The 13,333-nt window shown below is 51.5% G+C and overlaps 1 protein-coding gene across 4 annotated transcripts in view; it reads left to right on the top strand.

The window, feature by feature from the left end:
* CRACR2A (calcium release activated channel regulator 2A) overlaps positions 1-13,333 on the top strand; it is a 953,477-nt gene that overhangs the window by 776,611 nt on the left and 163,533 nt on the right. The gene's annotated exons all lie outside the window — the stretch shown is intronic.

Here is a 13,333-nt window from a genome sequence, read left to right as displayed (position 1 = left end):
CCTTGCTAAAATGCCTCATATAGATCCCACAGGAAAATATGCTTCATAAACCTATAGCATAGCTGCTAAGTATGGCAGGTCTATGTGTGAAGAGCTAATACAGTCCAGCCCTTTTCTTTTCATTCTGAGAGTTTTAGTCCTGGTTTTGTAATGGAACAAAGAAGACTACAAGTCCTAGAATTCAAATAAAAAGCCTTGACTGGACATCTAGTCATGTATGGACCTGGGAAGCCAGGCAGGGCTGCCATAGAGAGAGGTTCTCCAGTGGCTGGGGGCTGTTGTTTGGCAGCCCTTAGTGCCTAGGCCACTGTTATTTCTTATTTTTCAGTTTCCTGCCCAGGGTTATTCAAGCCACACCCTCTGAAGTCACAGTGCTTCAGATTTTTATGTCCTGATGGTTGGTGGTCTTCCATAGGGGTCCGGACTTACTTAAAGACATCAGATGGTTAAGTAGATAGTTAAGTAGCCCTTGGCCTCATACTCAGATTAACTTGTTGCCACTGCAATATGAATATTTGTAAGAAGTGGGGTTGTTGGTTGACTGGGGTATGAGTCCTGGTCAAGTAGCAACCACCATCCTTGTCAGGATAAGGCACAAACAAACCCCAAATTAACCTGTGCTCAATTCCCGGTAGGTTGGCGCAGAGCAGTCAGGGTTAACTTAGAGGTGATGTGTAAAGTATTTGTGGAACACTTCAAACAATAACACAATAAAAGCACACTACAAGAGGATCCCACACCAAACTGTAAAATAGAGTATTTTTTTAAAAAAATGAAGCAAGAGCAAAACAACAAACCTCCAATCAGTAGAATCGAAGCTCTCACATTTTAAACATATTAATAAAAATAGCACCAAAAAGCACAAAGCGCCAACTGTGGACATCTGGTCGATCTGGACCAGGACAAGGTCACAAGTTCCAGCTGACTGCGATGGAGTGCGGGCCAGCTACAGAAACCCAGTTAAGCTCACTGAAAAGAACACCTGAAATCCTGGCTTTGCAAGGACCCGTATCAATGATGCATCGCTCAGCGAAAGTGATGTGTCGGGGCCAAGGTGTGGAAAGCCTGCGATGTGAGGTCCCGTGTCTCCATTGAGGATCCCATTGATCAGGACATGATAAGCAAAGTCCAGCGTCCAGGATGCATCGCATTCTGAGTCTGCAGTCGTGGTTAAGGCTGCTGTTGACGAGGTATACAAGGGCCTGCGAGAAGGATGCATCAAGCGACAACAGGTTGCAATGCGATGTGGGCCTTTGCATTGGTTCTGATCCATGCAGCAGCAGCGATGCGTCAGTTCTGCTTGAGTCCTTAAGAGAAGCAGTCTAGCAGAGTGTCAGTCCTTTCAGCAGCATAGGAGTTCTCCTTCCTGACAGAGTATCCACAGGTCCAGAGGTGTACTGAAGAATTGGTGTCTGAGGTCCAAATTATATTCCCAGTTCTGTCTTTGAAGTGGGAAGAGGCTTCCCGAGGCTTCCCTTTGAAGTGCACAGATGCCCACCCCTGGCTCCAGACTAACTCCAGGGAGTATGCAGTCGTTTGTGTGGAGGTAGGACACAACCTACTCAAGTGCAAGTAGGGCTGTGCCCAGCTTCACCCTCCCGTCTTGCTAGTGATGGCCCAACCAGGCACACCTAAGCTCTGTACTGTGTCACTGTTTAGGAGGAATACACAAAGCCCAACTGTCAACTACATCCAGTCATGTAACCCAGAGACTGACTACAGGCACTACGTAGCTATGCCAGGAAAATGCCAGCTACCTAGAAGAGGCATTTTCATTTTTTTTATTTAAAGTCCAACTTCACCATAAGGTAGGAATTTTTATTACAATTTCAAAGACACTAAACATTAATTGAGTACCTATAACCATTTGGAAATTACAGCTAATTAAATGTAATAAAGTAACTTCAACGTTATCCCATGGGAGAGGTTGGACTTGCAGTAGTGAAAAATGAATTTAATGGTTTTTCACTACCAGGACATGTAAAACTCAAAAGTACATGTCCTACTTTTTAAATACATTGCACCCTGCCCTCTGAGCAGTCTGGGGCTTAAGCTAGTGTTGCATTACATGTATTAAAAAAGATAGTTTGGCCTGTCAAAAGGGTTATTTTGCCAGGTCAAAATGACAGTTTAAAACTGCACAGACAGGCTTTAATGGCAGGCCTGAGACATGCTTATATCACTACGTAAGTGGATGGCACAAGCAATGCTGCAGGCCCACTAATAGCATCATATTTATAGGCCCCGGGCACAGGCAGTGCCGCTTTACTAGGGACATACAAGCAAAATAAATATGTCAATTTGATATAAGCCAATGTTATCTTTCTTTAAGGAGTGAGCACACAAACCTTAGCACTGGTTAGGAGTGGTAAAGTGTCCATAATCCTAAGGCAAGCAAAAACAAAATCAGCAAAAACTAGTGAGGTTGAAGGCAAAAGGTTAAAGGAAGCACTACCCCAAGACTGAGAGATCTGTTATGTTATGTCATGTTATGTCATGTTATGTTATGTTATGTTATGTTATGTTACTGAGTTTTATAGAGCGCTCATTCACTGGGTAGGTTTCTTGGCACTGAGCAACAGAAACAGCACATTGCTTACAAGACTTAGGGGGTCATTACAACCCTGGCGGACGGTGTTAAAGATGCAGTAATACCGCAAACAGTCAGACGGACAAAAAAAGGGAATTATGACCCTGGCGGAAACCGCCAACAAAGACAGCCACTTTAACACTTCGCCCGCCACGGCGGTACAGACAAGCAGCGCGGCGGTCACCGCCAACAGACAGGCGGGAGACAATGTACCGCCCACAGTATCACAACAGGCCAATCCGCCACCTTTTCCGGGGTGGATTCACCGTGGATAAAAATACGGCGGATACAGCTTTTGCTATGGGAAAACGCTCACCTTCTACACATCCCACAAGGAACGACGACTCCATGGACCCGGAACTCCATATACTACCTGCCCTTGTCTTTCTGCTCCTTCACGACCAACAGCAATGTAGGCGCAGAAGATACCGGTGAGTACAGCACCTACGACACGGGGGAGGGGGGAGGCAAAAGTTAGGGGGACACCCACCAAACACCCCCACCCCCACCCTCGCATATTACAACATACACACCAATGCAGTCACAAGCATCACAGTAACAACCCACAATTCCCCCGGAAGAATGCAAAGACAATGCGAATTTCGGTCAAACTTTGTAATGTGCCAATATACATGTCATACAAAAATAAACAAATATATGTATACTAAAATCACTCTTATTTACATATATACAATCCGAGAAGTAGTGCAGATATGTACACAACAATGTCCGTGCACAAACAGTCCAAAAATGCATGGGCGAGGCCCACAATAGATACCTGACCAAAATCGGAGAGAACACTGCCGGGGCATCCGATAGAAACACTACAGGCACCTCAGGGGGAAGGGAAGGGGGGGCACCTCAGCCACATAAACGTAAAACCAGATCCATGACGGGGCTCCATGCCCATTGATGTATCCTGGGGAGTGCAAAGCCACAGTCTCTCAAGTCTATACAGTGGATGGGTTTCCCACTGTTCAATCCTGGGGAGTGCAAAGCCACAGTCTCTCAAGTCTATACAGTGGGTGGGTTTCCCACTGTTCAATCCTGGGGAGTGCAAAGCCACAGTCTCTCAAGTCTATACAGTGGGTGGGTTGCCCACTGTCACATCCTGGGGAGTGCAAAGCCACAGTCTCTCAAGTCTATACAGTGGGTGGGTTGCCCACTGTCACATCCTGGGTAGTGCAAAGCCACAGTCTCTCAAGTCTATACAGTGGGTGGGTTGCCCACTGTCACACCCTGGGGAGTGCAAAGCCACAGTCTCTCAAGTCTATACAGTGGGTGGGTTGCCCACTGTTCAATCCTGGGGAGTGCAAAGCCACAGTCTCTCAAGTTGATGCAGGTCCATACTGGTACTGGGGGGTGACTGGTGCCCAGACAGGATGAGTCTCCCCGTGAATGGTAGTGTCCTGTCACTGTCCCAGCTGCACATGGGATAAGGATGCCTGATGTGGTGGGCCATTCATTCCTACCCGGTGCATTGCCCTCTTCAGCGGTGCTATGACATGGCGTTTCAGGACTGTTCAGCGGTGCTTTTGACATGGCGGTCTTTGCCCTCTTCAGCGGTGCTTTGACATGGCGGTCTTTGCCCTCTTCAGCGGTGCTATGACATGGCGTTTCAGGACTGTTCAGCGGTGCTTTGACATGGCGGTCTTTGCCCTCTTCAGCGGTGCTATGACATGGCGTTTCAGGACTGTTCAGCGGTGCTTTGACATGGCGGTCTTTGCCCTCTTCAGCGGTGCTTTGACATGGCGGTCTTTGCCTTCTTCAGCAGTGCTATGACATGACGTTTCAGGACTGTTCAGCGGTGCTTTGACATGGCGGTCTTTGCCCTCTTCAGCGGTGCTATGACATGGCGTTTCAGGACTGTTCAGCGGTGCTTTGACATGGCAGTCTTTGCCCTCTTCAGCGGTGCTATGACATGGCGTTTCAGGACTGTTCAGCGGTGCTTTGACATGGCGGTCTTTGCCCTCTTCAGCGGTGCTTTGACATGGCGGTCTTTGCCCTCTTCAGCGGTGCTATGACATGGCGTTTCAGGACTGTTCAGCGGTGCTTTGACATGGCAGTCTTTGCCCTCTTCAGCGGTGCTTTGACATGGCGTTTCAGGACTGTTCAGCGGTGCTTTGACATGGCGGTCTTTGCCCTCTTCAGCGGTGCTATGACATGGCGTTTCAGGACTGTTCAGCGGTGCTTTGACATGGCGGTCTTTGCCCTCTTCAGCGGTGCTTTGACATGGCGGTCTTTGCCCTCTTCAGCGGTGCTATGACATGGCGGTCTTTGCCCTCTTCAGCGGTGCTATGACATGGCGGTCTTTGCCCTCTTCAGCGGTGCTATGACATGGCGGTTCTGATACGGACATTGGTGTGTGGCATGACGATTTCCACACTGGACATTGGTGTGTGGCATGATGATTTCCACACTGGACATTGGTGTGTGGCATGACGATTTCCACACTGGACATTGGTGTGTGGCATGACGTTCCATCATTGCCTAGCAGGGCTGTGGCATCCTGGCCCCGCCTGGGCTGTGACTCCGGCGGTGGTCTCTGGACCAGTGACGATACTTGTGCCCTCCTGGGCTGTGACTCTGGCGGTGGTCTCTGAACCAGTGACGATACTTGAGCCCTCCTGGGCTGTGACTCTGGCGGTGGTCTCTGGACCAGTGACGATACTTGAGCCCTCCTGGGCTGTGACTCTGGCGGTGGTCTCTGGACCAGTGACGATACTTGAGCCCTCCTGGGCTGTGACTCTGGCGGTGGTCTCTGGACCAGTGACGATACTTGAGTCCTCCTGGGCTGTGACTCTGGCGGTGGTCTCTGGACCAGTGACGATACTTGAGCCCTCCTGGGCTGTGTGACTCTGGCGGTGGTCTCTGGACCAGTGACGACGGTGCTGGCGGTTGTGTCTGGACCGCCAGAAATGATGGCGCACTTCTCCGCCGTGACACTCACAACAGGCTGGGCAGACTTCCTCTGGACCTTCCCCACCTTTTTTGGAGTTACAGCTGACTCACCAATCGCCTTTGATCCCATTTCACTTGTTGTCCCACCAGGAATCTTGCCACGGTCCTGTCGTCCACTCTCCAATTTCAGAGCCTTTACAGGGGGTGGGCTGCCTGTGCCTTGGCTCCGGGTCCTACTGCCTGCCCTGGTGGACGGTGCACTCCAAAAACCTTGAACAGGCACCACTGGTCCTGGAGGCTTTTTGGCTGAGGCGCTACGACGGGACTGATGAATTGGAGGGGGGGGGGTCAAAAAGGTCAATTTGACAGAGGGACAGTTTCTCACTGGGATGGGTAGCTGGAGGGGGTCTGGGAGTGAAGGAAGAGGAGGTGGTTGTAAGAGGTGTCACTTTAGCTGTATTGGGTGCAGGTGCAGGTACTGGAGGCTGTCGTGAGGTGGATGGGTACTTTGGGAGGGGGCTTCACAGACACACTGGGAGAGGACACAGTGGACGTGTAAATGGCAGTGGAGGTGGTGAGTGCAGGTGAGCGGCGTGTGGTGCTGGGTATCCTGGTGCGAGTCCTAGTGCCTGTAGATGTGGTGCATGCAGGTGTGTGTGTAGACGAGACTGGGAGGGAGGAGGGAGAAGAGGAGGAGGGGGACACAGTGGAGACAGTGGATGTTGCTGTGTCTGTATGGGTGTGATGCTTGAGTGAGTGCTTGTGGTGTGTGTGGTGCCTATGTTTGCTTGAGCTACTTGTGTGTGTTGACTTGTCTGCATGCTGGTCTGTAGGTGTGCTTGGGATGGGCTGGGATACAGGGCATTGGGTCTGGGTGGAGGAAGTTGGAGGGGGGAGGCTGGACACAGGGATAATTGCTGCCATCAGTGCTGAGGCCAGAGATTGCAGGGTTTGCTGAAGGGCAGCCTGACCAGAATGAATGCCCTCCAGGAATGCATTACCGTGTTGCAACTCCCTTTCTACACCCTGGATGGCATTCACAATGGTAGACTGCCCAACAGTGAGTGACCTGAGGAGGTCAATGGCCTCCTCACTGAGGGCAGCAGGGGTGACTGGGGCAGGGCCTTAGGTGCCAGAGGCGAAGGTGATGCCCACCCTCCTGGGTGAGCGGGCACGGGGCGAACGCTGAGGGGCTGCTGGGAGGGCGGTGCTGGTAGGGGGGTGGCGGCTGTACCTGTAGAAGTGGGGCACACAGATGGTGCCGCCACCACAGGGGACCTCACATCGGCAGACAAGTCTGTGTCGCTGGTTGGTGATCCGGTGGCCGACGTGAAGCTCCCTTCGCCCTCCGTCCCAGTGGTGTATTCAGAGTCTGTGTTGTGGCCCTCCATGGCCATGTGGGATGCAGCTCCCTCGTGCTCCGGTGCCACTGTACCACAGCCTGTTGATGCTGATGTACAAACGGACAGGGAGAGCAGGAAAAGGGGGGGAGACAGAAGAAAGAGAGTTTTAGTACATGGCATACCGCTACCGTTGGCAGACAAGACAGACGCAGCAGCCCCATGCACAACGCCGCGCTCCTGCCCTCTGCACATGCAATTTCATGGATATGGGCTACATGGCAATGCTGGAAATCTGCACACATGGATGCCACAGGGGCAACTATACCTCAACTTGCTAGTTTTCTGAGGTGGGGTAGAGTGCCACAGGGCCTACATTACGGAGGGGCCTTGCCTAACTAACTCGCCCTGGCCTACGGACACCCACAGCCCACCGCCCCCACCCAGGCATCTCCACTGCACACAAAGTCCGCAGAATGAGTTTGTACTCGCCCCCTTGTGTCTGCTGTGATGTCCTTAAGCGCCCATCCAACTCCGGGTAGGCCACCGCCAGGATCCGGAACATCAGGGGGGTCATCTTACGACGGGAACCCCTCCCACGTTGGGAGGCCATCCCCAGCTGAGCCTCCGCCGTCTTCTTGCTGCAGCAGCGAATGTCCTCCCATCTCTTCCGGCAGTGGGTGCCCCGTCTCTGGTGGGCCCCCAGGGTCCGGACGTCCTTGGCGATGGCATGCCAAATGTCCCTCTTCTGGTGGGCGCTGACCTACATGACATGCACAAGGGAAGAGGAACAGTCAGTACCAATTGCACCATCAATGTGTGTGGCCCCCTCCATACTCTGACCATGTGGCCCATTTATTCCCATGCTTTACTGTAGTTTGACTTCTGCCCCCTTCCCTCTTCCACCCAGCCCTCTCCACCCAGGCCTAGCCCCTACAACGTGCTCCCTGTGTACTAACCTGTTGGTCTGGAGGACCGTAGAGTAGCGTGTACTGGGGGAGTACCCCATCCACAAGTTTCTCCAACTCCTCCGATGTGAAGGCAGGGGCCCTTTCCCCAGACGCAGCAGCCATCGTCACTTCCAGACCGAGGTCACAGCAGCACTAGCAGTGTAGGTCCTCTCCTGTCGAAGGTCAGGTGTCTAGTGATTGAAGAGATAGAAAATGGTGGTGACGGCCGCGGCGGTGACGTCCACGGCGGGGCGCATCATCACCGCCGGCGCACCTGTTCATTGGCTCCTGGGACCCATAGGGTCCATTGTTAACCAATGCAGCATTGCGCCGCGCTCTACGACCGCCTACCGCCACGGTTTGCAACGCCAGCGCTATTACCCCACAATCCCATTGTCCCAGTTTAGAGGTCAGGCAGCCGCCATTTCAGGGGCCCACATGGATTCATTTTCAACTGCGTCACACATACTGAGGCCTACACTCAACACACATACAGGAAGGGTTTATTGTCTGGGGTAGTCTTGTGTGTGACTGTGGGTACATACCTGGAAGAATACTGACTGTTTCTTCGCTGTTGTCCTTCGTAGGCACCGTCAGCTTGGACATATGAGAAGATGGCGGAATCTGCTGGTGTACCGACCGCTGGTGGACCTGTTGACAATGGAGGAGCGACATTTAATCGTGACCTACAGGTTTGACCGTGCCACAATCCAGGAACTGTGTACCCAGTTGGAGCCAGAGCTGATTTCACCAATGCGCCATCCGACTGGAATCCCCCCTGACGTGCAGGTGCTGTCAGTGCTCCATTTCCTTGCAAGTGGGTCATTTCAAACAACAGTGGCCATGGCATCAGGGATGTCCCAGCCTATGTTTTCCAACGTCTTATCCAGAGTGTTGTCTGCCCTGCTGAAACACGTAAGGAGATACATCATTTTCCCTGAAGTGGAGGATTTGGCTACAGTGAAAGGTGACTTCTATGCCCTTGGACATATCCCCAACGTCATAGGTGCCATTGATGGGACCCATGTAGCTCTGGTCCCCCCGCAGGAGTGAACAGGTGTACAGGAACCGGATGAGTTAACATTCGATGAATGTCCAGATGGTGTGTTTGGCAGACCAGTACATCTCCCAGGTAAATGCTATGTTCCCTGGCTCAGTGCATGACGCCTACATCCTGCGCAATAGCAGCATCCCTGATATGATGGGTGAACTCCAGAGGCACCGTGTGTGGCTATTAGGAGACTCTGGTTACCCCAACCTTTCCTGTCTATTGACCCCAGTGAGGAATCCCAGGACCAGGGCAGAGGAACGGTGCAATGAGGCCCATGGGCGGACTAGGAGGGTTATCGAGCGCACCTTCGGCCTTCTTAAGGCCAGGTTCAGGTGCCTCCATATGACAGGTGGATCCCTATTCTACTCACCGAAGAAGGTGTGCGACATCATCATCGCCTGCTCCATGCTCCATAACTTGGCTTTGCGACGCCAGGTGCCTTTTCTGCAGGAGGATGATCCAGATGACGGTGTTGTAGCAGCTGTGGAGCCTGTGGAGCATGTGTACAGTGATGAGGATGAAGCTGAGGAAGACGAAAACAACAACAGGGAGTCAGTCATACAGCAATATTTCCAGTGACACACAGGTGAGCACATTTTCTATTTTACCTTTACATTCACTTTCACACATCTACCTCTATCCTGTACCTCAATTTCACTCACTATTTCTTAAATGAGTTGTCCCCTTCCATTTCAGTTCCACAAATGTGGTAACCTACGTGTCAACTGTTTGCATCCTTGAAGGGCTTGTGATGTGTGACATAGGTATGTTAGCCTTCCAATGGGTTACCCATTATGCAACTGTAATTGATTATACAGATTTACAAATCATTGACTGACTCCATTTTTTTTGTGTTTGAAGGGTGTTTATTTAAGTGTACAAAAATGAAGGGGGGTTGTAAAATGGTGATGGGTGATGGTGGAGGAATGTCCATGGCAGAGTCCAGTCTATTAGTCTCACAGGTACATTGCACATCTGGGCATTGGAAGTGGAGCTGGGCCAGTTCCGATTTGGGCAGGGTAACAAAGTGGGACAGTGGGAGGACTATCAGGGTGGTCTTATTTCCTGGCGGGGGTCTTGCCATCTTGCTCTGTCCTGTTCCTGGATCTCAGGGCCCGCTTGCGTGGTGGTTGTCCATCTGCAGGGGGTGGGGTGCTGGTGTGGTGGTCCTGTGGCGGGACGTCCTGTCCACTAGCGCCGGCGGAGGTGGTGGGCAGTTCGTCGTCCTGCCTAGTGTCAGGGGCCCCTTGGAGTGCCACGGTGTCCCTCAAGGTCTTTTGAATGTCCGTCAGCACCCCTACGATGGTGCCCAGGGCGGAGCCGATGGTCCTGAGCTCCTCCCTGAACCCCAAATATTGTTCCTCCTGCAGACGCAGGGTCTCCTGCAACTTGTCCAGGACCGTGGCCATCGTCTCCTGGGAGTGGTGGTATGCTCCCATGATGGAGGAGAGGGCCTCGTTGAGAGTGGGTTCCCTTGGCCTGTCCTCCCTGTGTCGCACAGCAGCCCTCCCAGTTCCCCTATGTTCCTGTGCCTCCGTCCCCTGGACCGTGTGCCCACTACCACTGCCCCCAAGTCCCTGTTGTTGTTGGGGTGGTGGGTTACCCTGGGTGCCCTGTAGTGGTGGACACACAGCTGATTGACCTGTCCTGGGTAGGGAGGTTTGTGCCCGCTGGGTGGGTGCTGTGCTGGTGTTACCAGAGGGTGGAAGCTTGGTGTTGGGCTGTGGCTGGGCAAGGGGAACCGACTGTCCCGAGGCCCACGATGGTCCAGGCTGGTCATTAAGATAAAGTGGGGCAGAGCTGGTATCGTCACTGTGGGCCTCTTCTGGGGGTGGAGTGGTGTTGTCTGGACCCTCTGGTGTGGTGACGTTCCTTCGGGTTCCTGCGGAGGTATGAGTACATGATTATTGCATGTGTGTGTTTCATGGTGTGCAATGGTTGGGTGTGAGTGAACCCCAGTGCAGGCATTCCTGTGGGGGGGCTTGTGTGCTGATGGTTGGGGGGTGTTCTGGGTCTGTGCAGTGGGCATGCTTTGGTGATGGGTGTCGATGCTTAGTTATGTCATGCAGGGCTTGGGTTTGGGATGGGTGGTTGGTGTAATGGGTAGATAGGTGAGGATTTGGGGTGATAGGGGAGGGTGTGATGGTGGGGGTGTGTGATATCATGCAGGTAGGGTGGGGGTTATGATAGTTAAGATTTGACTTACCAGTGTCTGTTCCTCCAACGACTCCTCCGAGGCCCTCAGGATGCAAGATGGACAAGACTTGCTCCTCCCATGTTGTTAGTTGGGGAGGAGGTGGTGGTCCGCCGCCAGTCCGCTGTAATGCGATGTGGTGCCTGGATACCGTTGAACGCACCTTCCCCCGTAGGTCATTCAGCCTCTTCCTGATGTCCTCCCTATTTCTTGGGTGCTGTCCCACAGCGTTGACCCTGTCCACTATTCTTTGCCATAGCTCCATCTTCCTGGCTATTGATGTGTGCTGTACCTGTGAGCCAAATAGCTGTGGCTCTACCCGGATGATTTCCTCCACCATGACCCTGAGCTCCTCCTCGGAGAAGCTGGGGTGTCTTTGGCGTGACATGGGGTGGTGTGTGTGATGTGTGGAGTGGTGTATGTGTTGATGAGTGTGGTGAGTGTAGTGGTATGTGGTGTTTTGTGCGTGGATGTTGTGATGGTGATGGTGTTGTGTGCCTCTGTGTGGTGGGGTTGTCTATTGCTGTGCTCTCTCTGTCGCCTTCAACTCAAATTTTTGGTCGTAGGGGTTTGTGGGTGATGTGGGTGTGTGTTTTATATTGTGTTGGGTGTGTGGGAGTGTTGTTTGTATGTGTATCAGGTGTGTGTATTTGGAATTGTCCAATGTGGCGGTGTTTTGGAGATGTGTGTGTATTTTGAGCGCGGCGGTGTGTACCGCCAATGGAATACCGCGGTTGAAAGACCGCCGCGTGGATTCGTGGGTCGTAATAGCATGGGCGTGTTTCTGTTGGTGTGGAGGTGGAGGATTTGTTTCCTCATGTTTATCGCTGACCTTTGGTGTGGCGGTATTGTGTGGGTGTCTGAATTTCAGCAGATTCTGTGATGTGTGTCATAATAGCTGTGGCGGTCTACCACGGACGCGGCGGTGTATTGGCGGTCTTCTGCACGGCGGTAAGCACCTTATACCGCCATTGTTGTTATGACCCCCTTAGTCTTCAGTAGTTTCTGAAATATCATATAGTGGGGGATGGATCTCTACTCTGGGGGAAAGGAGTTCCAGATGCAGGGGGCAAGAATAGAAAATCTGAAGAGTCCCAATCTTTTCTTTTTGAACGAGTGAATTGTAAGGAGATTTACATGAGTGGGCCTTACATTGCCATTGGGGATGTATTTTTTTGATTCTAGGTGATATAAAAGAGTGGCTTTTACCATGCAGGGATTTAAAAATGATACAGCCGTTTTGAAGATTGATCAATGTTCAACTGGTAGCCAATGAAACGTTCGCAGCAGAGGAGTGATGTGGTAGCTTAAAAATTAGCCTGGCTGTCTGATTTTGAGCCAGTTGAAGTCTTCTATTCAGGCCTTTGGGAAGGCCAAGATATAAAGAATTGGCATAATTTAGCCTCGAGATGACTAGGACCATAACGACTTGAACCAAGGCTTCAACTGTGAGCAATGTGCCAATTTTCTTAATTTTGCGCCGCTGTAAAAAAAGGAGGACATGACCACACCTACTTGGGGTTTCATAGATAGGTTCTTGTCTATGTCCTAGATTCTTTACAGAGTTCTTGGGCGGTGGGCGAGTACTCATTGTACAGGACCAGAAGGAGAAATTCCACCAGTCAAGCTTATTATGAGTAACGACAATCTCTGTCTTATCGGAGTTAAATTTTAGTTGGCTGCTATACATCCAGTCTCGGAGGAACAGCATAATATTTGGAAGATTTCCATGGATTCTAGGGAACTATCGATGGTAAATAACAGCTGCATATCATCAGCATATTTATAGATTCTAACTTGCCATACTTTTAAGGAATGCACTAGTGGACGAATATACAGATTAAAAAGATGGGGGGACTCTGAAGATCCATGAGGTACTCCACAAGTTACCCCTACCTTGGAGGAGTTCAGGGGGTATAGCTGGACTGATTGCGAGCAGTCCTTTAAAAAAGATGTGTACCAAGCCAGGGCTGAGTCCTGTGCGGCCGATCAGAAGCTTGTGGATGACCATTTCAAAGACCGCAGACAGGTCCAGTAGTACCACTGCCTCAGTGGTGCCTCCATCGGCCTCTTCCTGAATATTATCTATGCTAGCAAGAATGACAGCTTAAGTTGAGTGGGCTGGCTGAAAACCAGCCTGATGAGGGTCTCTGAAGTTGGATGCCTCTAAGTAGCAACAGAAGTGTCTGGCAACCTGTGCCTCTAGCGCTTTTGCTAGGAAAGGTAGCAATGAAATAGGCCAGTAGTTTTGCAAGTTAAGTGTGTTTTCTTTTGGAGTGGGACCGCTATAGCCTCTTCAAATGTGTT

The sequence above is a fragment of the Pleurodeles waltl genome, chromosome 4_1 (assembly GCF_031143425.1).
Source record: "Pleurodeles waltl isolate 20211129_DDA chromosome 4_1, aPleWal1.hap1.20221129, whole genome shotgun sequence".
Taxonomy (NCBI): domain Eukaryota; kingdom Metazoa; phylum Chordata; class Amphibia; order Caudata; family Salamandridae; genus Pleurodeles; species Pleurodeles waltl.
The sequence above is the reverse complement of the archived record's forward strand: the minus strand, read 5'-3'. Positions and strand labels throughout refer to the sequence as shown.